Consider the following 9,520-nt stretch of genomic DNA (forward strand, 5'->3'; position numbering starts at 1 on the left):
CTTGCAAATATCTTCCACACCTCCAGAAAACCAGGTCTCCAGCTGCAGGACATTGGAGCATCTTCCCACCACTGGGACTCCAGGCAGCCACAGACTCATTTCCACATAAGTAACACGGTTTATGATGTCATTACATTATTATTATTTCCTATTTTATTACTTTGTTATTGTACTGTTTATTGTTTCATGATTTTAATATTTCAATATTTTACCATTTTGCTATTCCATTTGAAAATTTTAGTTTTCTTATTCTTTTGTTGATTTATTATTATAATTGTTGGTCTTTCACACCACAACTTCCCCAAAACAAGAAGTAGAGCGAGTCCAGAGGAGACTGTGACAGTGATTAGAGGGCTGAAGCAAATCTGCTCTGAAGACAACCTGAGAAAGTTGGAGCTGTCCAGCCAGGGAAGGGAAAGCTCTGATGAGACCTTAGACCTTCTGTCAATGCCTAAAGGGGCTACAGGACAGATGGAGAGGGACTTCTGACAAGAGCATGGAGGAACAGGACAAGAAGGAATTGCTTTGAACTGATAAAGAAGACGATTAGATTAAATATTTAGAATAAATACTTCTGTGTGAGGGTGGTGATTCCTTGACACACATTGCCCAGAGAAGTTGTGAATGCCCCATGCCAGGTCAGATGAATTGTGAACAACCTTGGCTGGTGAAAGGTGTTCCTGTCCATGACAGAGGGAAAATCTTCCTTTCAACCCAAACCACTCCATGATCTGTGATTTTATGAGTATTATTTATTGTTGCTGCTATTGTATTACTATTGTTGTTATTCCCTTTGGAGATTTATTAAGAGTTTAAATGAATGCACATTTGTGCCAGTTAAAAATGGCAAGCTGTCCCCCTGACAGAGAGCATTTCAATAAATCTATATTGCAGGAGAGAGAAAACATAAAAATCTCATGTCTAGTTTACTTCATCCTTGCCTCCCTGTAAGTCCAAGAGCTACAAGGTTATCGTTGCCATACATCACAAAATTAGCATAGGGACAAAATCACCATAGTGGTGACGCAAATCAAGACTGAACTTGGCACAGGCTGTTGGCACTAAGTGGCAGAATAAAGCAACAAAGGACATTTTCAGTCAATAATTGAGTTGCATTTATTCACTTCAAATTGCTATCTAAGTAGATAATATTTCTGCTTTTCTCCTTTCTGAAATACTTCTTTGTGTTTACCTGAACACATTAAGGTAGCACTGACCACAAGTTACTTTAAGACTTTTAAATAACTTGCATGGAACTTGACAAGGTGTTTGTTAGTAGTTCAGTTTATTAATCTGGGAAGATACTGCCCTAAGAATATGAAAAATCAACAACCATAGGTGCTGCTTTGGGAATGTTGATGTCTTAAAAATGCTGATCTGAATTTCTGGCACAGATAAAGCTGTCCACAGTCCCTGGCTCTACTTTAACAGTTAAAAGACACTTGATTTTTCATTTGGTGATTTTTCTATCTATGAAATGAAGCTAAACTGCTTTGAGAAGCGCTGTACAAAACATTGACTGACAATATCTTCCTGGGATGACTGGAGGGGCAACTCAATCAAAGGTCATGTCAGTGGGTAATAAAAATATAAACACAACACTGGTTTGAGTACATTCTTTTGGGGTCATTGTTGTAGTGCTGAAAGGAAAGTTTTCCCAGGAAGAGGTATGATTTGAGGGATTCATGAAGGAGGAGGAGGGGATAGAAGAGTTGAGCAGGCAAAGAAGAATCATCAGGGCTCCCAAGAGTTTCCAAGGGTGTTGTCCTAGGGTGACGTTATGGTGCTTGTATATCCAATCGTGTGTTCTGTTTATGTTTGGTATTATGTCCTGTGCTTTCAGGACTGACTCAGAAAGTAAAGGTTTGTTTTGTCTCATTATCAGCCGGCTCACCTCCCCCATGGTCTGTGTTTAGGAGAGGCTTGCTCGCTTGCTTGCTCACTTGCTGGCTTGCTTGCTTGTGGGCTCGCTTGCTTGCTTGCTCGCTTTTGCTCCTACTTTTTTTTGCTTTGCCCTTGCTTTTGCTTATTAGTTAGTTCAGCTAGGCAGTCCCTGGACTGTTTTTTTTTTTCTCTCCCTTTCCTGAATACCATCAGAACCTGTTCTGGACGGGGACCTGGGAAACACCAAGAAACACCGGGAGTCTGCATTCTCTGACTTGCAGCAGCCATTCCCCAGCGCTGGAGACTGATAACTTGATGACCACTCGCAGGAGAGACTTTCTGAGTTTATCATCCTTTCAGAGTGGTGAAAGATTTTTTTTGTCAGCTGGTGTTGGTTTTTTGTGCTGGGGAGTGTTTCACTTATTAAATAAACAGGTTTTTTTCTACTCCTCTCTGAGGAAATTCTTCCCAAACCTGGTGGTGGGGGAAGGAGTAGTGGGGGTTTGCTTTCTGGGGGCTCCTTCTGGAGGTTTTCCCCCAAATTTGCCCTAAATCAGGACAGGTATTCAAAGAGGATCGCAGCCAGCACTTAATTTTCCACAGCAATCCCTCTTTCAGAAGCAGATCATAACGTCATAGAATCACTTAGGTTGGAAAAGATCCTTAAGATCATTGAGTCCAATTAACCCAGCACTGCCAAGTTGTTGGAGGTTGAATTATGCCCTTTTCTTTCAGTGGAATTTTCTCCCATTGTTATGCTAAGTAATTGTGGCTACACCTTAAAACGACAGATAATGTTCTCTCGTAGAGGGGGGGGGTCTGGAGCTGGGCTCTCTCTCTCGCTTGGCTCGTGGAGTGGGAAGACAACCTGGGCTCTGCTCTGGCATCTTCCCCTGCCATCCCAGCACTGAGATCCACGCTCCCTGCCTTTGGACATCGCTCTGCTGCTCTCCCAGCTCACCCTACTACCTCTGGACACTCTGCTGAGCACCACGACCGACACCGTGAGGGGGGAGTAACTTTCCCCATCCCCTCTCACCCCTGGGCCGCGGCCGCCATCACCCAGCCCTCTTCAACTGCGCGGGACCTGCCCTGTCCCCACAGCACCGGTAACAGCACAGGGAGACGGCCTGTGGCCAGAAGGGACTGGAGCGGAGCTAGACTGTTTCTGTTGCCAATTTTTATAGCTGTTGTTGTTTTTCTGCTTTGTTAGATACCAGTAAAGAACTGTTATTCTTATCCCCATATCTCCTGCCTGAAGGTGTCTGAATTGGACCTAAAATAATTAAAAGGGAGGGGGGTTGCACTCTGCATCGCAGAAAAGGGGCTCCTGCCTTTCCTTAGACCATACCTGTCTTTCAAACCAAGACACAAGTCCATCACTAAATCATGCCCCTAAGTGCATCTACACATCTTTTAAATACCACCCAGAGTAATGACTCTACTACTTCCTTGTACAGTCTGTTCCAGGATTTGGCAACCCTATTGGTGAACAAATATTTCCTAATATTCAGTCTAAACCTGCCCTGGGGCAATTTGAAGTTGTTTTCTCTCATCCTACTGTTTATTACCAGGGAGAAGAGACTGATGCTCAAGATGAAGCAGCTGTTAGAAACTGGAATACATCTTTAGTTCTCTGAGTCTCATGGAAATCCAGATGGATGAAGTACAGATAGAGTTTCACCTGCTGGGGGGACATACATTTTGTGGTATATGTTTGCAGGAGGAAGGCAAGGGGACAACACACCTACACAGCAAAGCAATGAGGGATTCACTTCACAGAGCTGTACAAGTGAAGCATCCTGCTTCCCGGCAAAGGGCCACAACTGAGGGACTGGTGTTCAGGCAAATCTGAGGTTTGAAGTATTTCAGTTAAGAATAGGCCATGAAACCACTGGAAGGGGAAGGACTTTTTTCCACATGGCAGGAGAACTGCTGGACAGCTGGGACATTTGTAGGCTCAGGAAAAACAGGGTTGCTATAGGTAAGGGGCTTCCCCCAGCTGGTGACTTGCATTGACTCAAACATTGGGTAAACAGCACCCTAAATTTCCTTCTTGATACAAATGTCATCCCTCTTCTTTTAAAACCACCTAAAAAGGTGATAAACCTGTTTAGGAGAAAACAAGGCATTGAAGTATGGTCATTTCCTTGAGGGAAGCTATGTTGGTTTCTGCTGGGATAGAGTTGATTTTCTTCATAGTGGCTTGTATGGGCTGTGTTTTAGATTTATGCTGAACACAGGGTTGATTATACAGAGATGTTTCTGATTTTGCTGAGCAGGGCTTACACAGAGCCAAGGCCTTTTCTGCTGTTCATACTGTTCATACACGGGTGAGGAAGCTGGGGGTGCTAGGGAGGGTGGGAGGAAACATCTCTGGGACAGGTGACCCCAACTGATCAGAGGCGTATTCCAGACCATATGGCATCAGGCTCAGTATACAAAGTTGGGGAAGAAGGAGGAGGAGGGTGACATTTTGAGTGATGGTGTTTGTGTTCCCAAGTGTCTATTCATGTAATGGGGCCCTGCTCTCCTGGAGATGGCTGCAAACCTGCCTGCCCATGGGAAGGGGTGAATTAATTCCTTGTTTTTCCTTTTTTATGTGTGCAGCTTTTTATTTCCCTATTAAACCGCTTTTTTCTCAGCCCATGAGTTTCTTGGCTTTTATCCTTCCAATTCTCTCTGTGATTTCACTTGTGGAAAACTGAGCAAGTAACTGCGTGGGGCTTGGTTGGTGGCTGAGTGAAAAAAAAATCTCTAAAATCTTTCAGCTAAAGAGCATTTACCAACCCATTGTATTAGTTTCACAAGGTGCTTCCATTCTTCCTAATATATATCCCCATGTGAAAATAATTCAAGCCTAGCAAAACACCTCATTCAAGCTCATAAAGACCAGATTAGATTGGTTAGATTATGTTTACTTTCTGAGAATCAGAGAATGAGTCACTTTCTCTTCCTGTGCTGCCTTTGTTTTAGATTAGGACATATGAAGCTCACTGCCAGAAGTCATCACTACTGGGAAACAACATACTGGGAAAAACTACATGTTTTCTAGTTGGGGATTTTTTGTACTCACATGACCCTTGTTATATAATAGCTACACAGAGGGAACAAAAAAAAGGAAAAGCTACAGATGCCAACTGCTGGAAAATGTAGAAACAATGCAGCAGTTGCACAAGACTCTTTGTACTGCCTCAAGTTGCTCTGACAAGGAGTTGTCCTCCTGCTCTCTCCTCCTTACAAGACGGTTGTGACAGCCTGCCTGCCAGACACTAGCACCGCACAGAGGTCAGGAGGCAGGCCTGTGCAGCATGCACAAACCAGCTTTTCTCTAAGGAAAAGCAATAGAGCAAGGGATATAGCCAATGCTCTGTTACGTCTCCCCACTCCATTCACTATGAAGCCCAGAGTGGCACTACTCAAGAGCTGGGGCAGCACAAGGGAGATTTGCCATCCTAAAGCTGTGGCATAGGGAAGAGTCTATCTTCACTTGCTCGGCAAACTCCAAGTGTCTTCACTGTGTAATGCTTTTACAGAAGAGGGGTGCTTACCACTGTGAGACACACTGAAACATCTAAAAGGAAAATAAAAAGACAAAAAAAATTAAAATCAAGCTCTGCTCTGCTGACAGAGTCCATGCATCTCAGCACTGACTCAAAATTTCAAAATTTTGTGCTAAAGTTTGAATTTTGGTATTGTTTTCCAACAATTTTGAATTAAAATGCTTTCATCTAAGGAGCTGTATATTTTCTTTTAAGATAGGAAACTGATCATTTGCAATGTTTAAAAAGTGATTTTAAGTTTTCACGGTTTCAGCTAAGAAACACACATGATCTACATGATTTGCAATTTAATTCATGCTCTTTAAATCAGATATTTTATCTCAGACTTTCTTATTCAAAAGTTATTTATACAGTAATAATATTTTGGTGTAGCACTGTGGAACTGGATGGTGACTGCTGCTACCTCTCCTAGAGCGTCTTCTGAGAAAGCTGCTTGGATAGGCACAGACAGTCACTGAATTCTTAGTTACACACACCACAGACAAGTCAGTGAAGAAAGATGAGAAGAGTCTCCTATATAGAGTTCCAACGATTGCAAAGTCACGCTGAAGGAGTCCAGGGACAAAAGACCCAAATCAATGCAGTGTCCCGGGTTAAGCATGGGGTCAGGGGCCAATGGTCTGAGGGCACAGGGGCAGTACAAGGGCAGGGTTAAAGGCAATGATCTATAGGAAATTGAGGTAGATTAACATAGTGTTGCAGAGCACCATGAGGGAAGCCTCTTTGTCTCACTTAAGATAGTGAGGCATTCTTGAAGCCTGTGTCAGACTTTTCCAGGGTATTACCCTAGAAGTTCCCCTGATAGGCTCAAGGGCCTCCGCATTTTGGTACTACTGGTGTAACAAATGGTCTCGCAATATAGTTGTCTCATGACATGCATTTCTTCAAGTCATATCCCTCTACAGGATGTGGTATTGTTCCTTTTTTCTGTTCCTTTCTTCTAAGATTTATAGTAGTTAAAAATATAGAAGAATAAAACTGAATTACCAAACCTGTGATCTACATCCCACATCCAAAAGCACAAAACCAGCTGTGACATTTCTGCCCATCCAGAACTGAACTTTCCAGGTAAGGTACTTTCTTTTTCTAAAGGTCATAGAATTTGAACAAACATTCTACACTTTTCTCCAAGTAGCAGAATCTGCTTCTTAGAAGGATACTGATAAAAGGAGAGAAATAATAGAGATTAAGGAAAAAGTCTTACTACACCTAGATTTATGTATTCTGTTCTGCATTCTCATTTAAAAAGTGATGAGTTTTTGAATCCAGGGTTACCCCAGCGCTTGTATTTTCTGTCAAAAATCTATTATATACTAAGTTTATACTTCAGAGTAATGGTTTCCTTGCCAAGATTTCATGTTTCATGCACCTGATTCACACTTATTATTGACATATGGACTGATTGGTGAATCATACTTGCACACTTACTCAGCATTAACTAAACTTACCATTATTAACATAGTCATTCTGAATTTATGTCCAGCACTCCCTCACTTACCGCATCAATATTGTAATTAAAGATTTAAGGGAGTATGAAGGTTTACTTTGAAAACCTATTTTTTCCAGAGAGAATGATATTTGTGAACAATTCTTTAGGCAAGTTTTGGTTTTGAAAAACCTTATTTTGCCTCTTTTTAAGTGAAAACAGACCCTACAGGCCAGCACCATGACAGTTTTGACTTTGTTTCACAAGAGACAACTTACTTATTTTAGTTTGTATCTTTGGCTTTTATATTTGGCTGAAGATTTTTATGGTCTAACAAGAATATTATAAGATCGTTTTGCCTGGAACATATTGAAAACTCCATTAAGAATACATCTTATTAAAACTGCCTCTCAGACTGTTGAAAAAAATATGTTAACTTGACTTTTAAAATTTCTATTCATGTCTCTATAGAATATTAAGGCCTCTGAATGTTGATTTAGGAAATCTTGTCTAAGTTATTTTTTGGGAAGACAATAGGTAAATATACTATGCGATTTTAATTACCACTTTTATTAACAACCTCAAAGAAATTCTAAATGTGAGCTTTGTCTTCACACATTCCACAAAACCAAGATATCATGTCGAGTGAATTATTTAAGTTTTCAAGAGGAAAGCTAACTATGCCACTTAGATTACTAAACCAGTTCAGGTTTCTGAAGGAACATTTATGATCCAATGTTCTATTCTGCTCAAATATTTTTTGTTTGTGAAGAACACACAACAGAATTTAGTGAGATTAGGAATTAAGATGTGTGAAGGGCTACTGTGGGAGTTAAAGTCTATGCAAATGAGAGAACTGACGGTGTGCATGGCATATCACAGAATCACAGAATAATTTGGTTTCAAAGGAATTTTTAAAGGCCATCTAGTTCAACCTCCCTGCAATGACCAGGGGCAACTTCAAGTGGCTCAGCCTGTTCAGAGCCCCATTCAACCTGACCTTGAATGTTTCCAGTGATGGGACATCTACCACCTCTCTGGGCCACCTGTTCAAGTGTTTCACCATCCTCATTGTAAAACAACTTCTCTCATATATCTAATCTAAATTTACCTTTTGGATTTAAACTATTACTTCTTGTACTATTGCAACAACCTGGTAGTTAATGAACTTAGCAAATGTCCTTAAAAATTTCATATTTTCTGGCCTTATCTGGTTAGCTGCTTGTTAGGTTCATGTTCCTTGACCCAATTGTAAATTCTGGATTTAGGTGTCAAGTATTTGAGCCTGCCCAATGTATTTTACACCTGCCTACCATTTGAGCTGGACATTCAAAGGCATCAATGTTGTAGGTTTGTGGAAATGTTGGACTTGGTGAGAATCCAGCTCTCTTTCTAAGAGGTTGTGGCTTCGCCAAATAATGGCGAAGATAGGAATTGTTCTCTAACAGTGAATGTCATCCTGAGTTAGCAGTACTGAGAGTCTTTGCAACACACTTTACAGAGATAATTACTAACACCAAAGTGTTTCCAACCTTGTAAGTAAACAAGATTGAGTGTTCCAAATCTTTCAGTGCTGCTTAACCAACCCTCCACATACACAGATACTATAATTCTTTGTTTGGACGTCAAATAAAGTCCTTAACTGGAAGCAGTGTTTTGACTCTCCCAGAGCCCTCCGTGGGATCCTCTGCATTCCCTGATTGCCAGCTGATTGCCAGCTGAGTTATACAATAGAGAGCTGATTAGCAAAAAGAGGGAAAACTCCAATTACCTATATAGAAAAGGCCTCAAAACAATTTTTCAGCACCATTTAACACAGCCACAGCCAGGTTTATGGCTCTGGATTACTAATTGCTGAGGTTCACTGTGCATATATGAATCCACAAAGAGTCCACTTTAAGTCAGTAAAGCACCCGTTATATAAGCACATTAGATGAGGCAAGTCCACACACTAAATTATAGTTATCAGTGGACTGAGTGTTCAATAGAAAAGGTGTCTTAGAAGCAGTATCCCTGCAAGGGTATTTAGTCTTTCCCACAAAGTCTGCTGTATTTAGCTTTCCAAATAAAGAAACAACAGGTAGGCTAAAATATAACTAGCAGAAAGACAGGAATTCTTATCTCCAGGGCACAATGGAAAATCTCATCAATCCCTTGATGATGAAAATCTAACACAGCAGCTGTTTGTCTGGGAACACTCTCTCAACACATTTTGATTTCACAGCACTGAACTAATCTTACCTGGAGAGTACATGGAAACAACAGCTCTCCTTATAGATGGGGTGGACCATTCCTCTCTTCTGATACAGCTCAGTGGGTACTGTAGCACTGACACAGTTATTTGGGACTGTGCTGTAGACAGTGGGATGGGAGAGGGAAAGGATGTCCACAGCTCTGGGAATCTTCAAAGAGAAGAAGCAAAAAATTATGCATATCCACTAACGAAAAACAAATTTTAAGCTGGTAATAGAACATTTGCTCACAAAATGCATACAAACCTATAAAACTCGAATGCCACTAAATTTAAGAACTGAGTGGGTGAGGTAAATCCCTTTTTCTCTCTGGCTAGCTCTGGACCAGAGAGGAGTGGGAAATCCTCATAGACAAAGGCAAAAAACCAAAGAAGGCTCTTTTCTACCATGGGAAG

General features: G+C 41.1%; 1 long non-coding RNA gene across 1 annotated transcript in view; it reads right to left on the minus strand.

Annotated features, from left to right (window-relative positions):
- The window catches only part of LOC148219763 (uncharacterized), a 32,465-nt gene extending 23,228 nt beyond the window's left edge, over nucleotides 1-9,237 (minus strand). The window contains exon 1 of the long non-coding RNA XR_015799690.1: nucleotides 9,115-9,237. This is a non-coding gene — a long non-coding RNA (uncharacterized LOC148219763). The remainder of the gene's footprint in view (nucleotides 1-9,114) is intronic.
- Between the last annotated feature and the right edge of the window lie 283 nt (nucleotides 9,238-9,520).

The sequence above is a fragment of the Sturnus vulgaris genome, chromosome Z, assembly GCF_052056855.1.
Source record: "Sturnus vulgaris isolate bStuVul1 chromosome Z, bStuVul1.hap1, whole genome shotgun sequence".
Lineage (NCBI taxonomy): Eukaryota > Metazoa > Chordata > Aves > Passeriformes > Sturnidae > Sturnus > Sturnus vulgaris.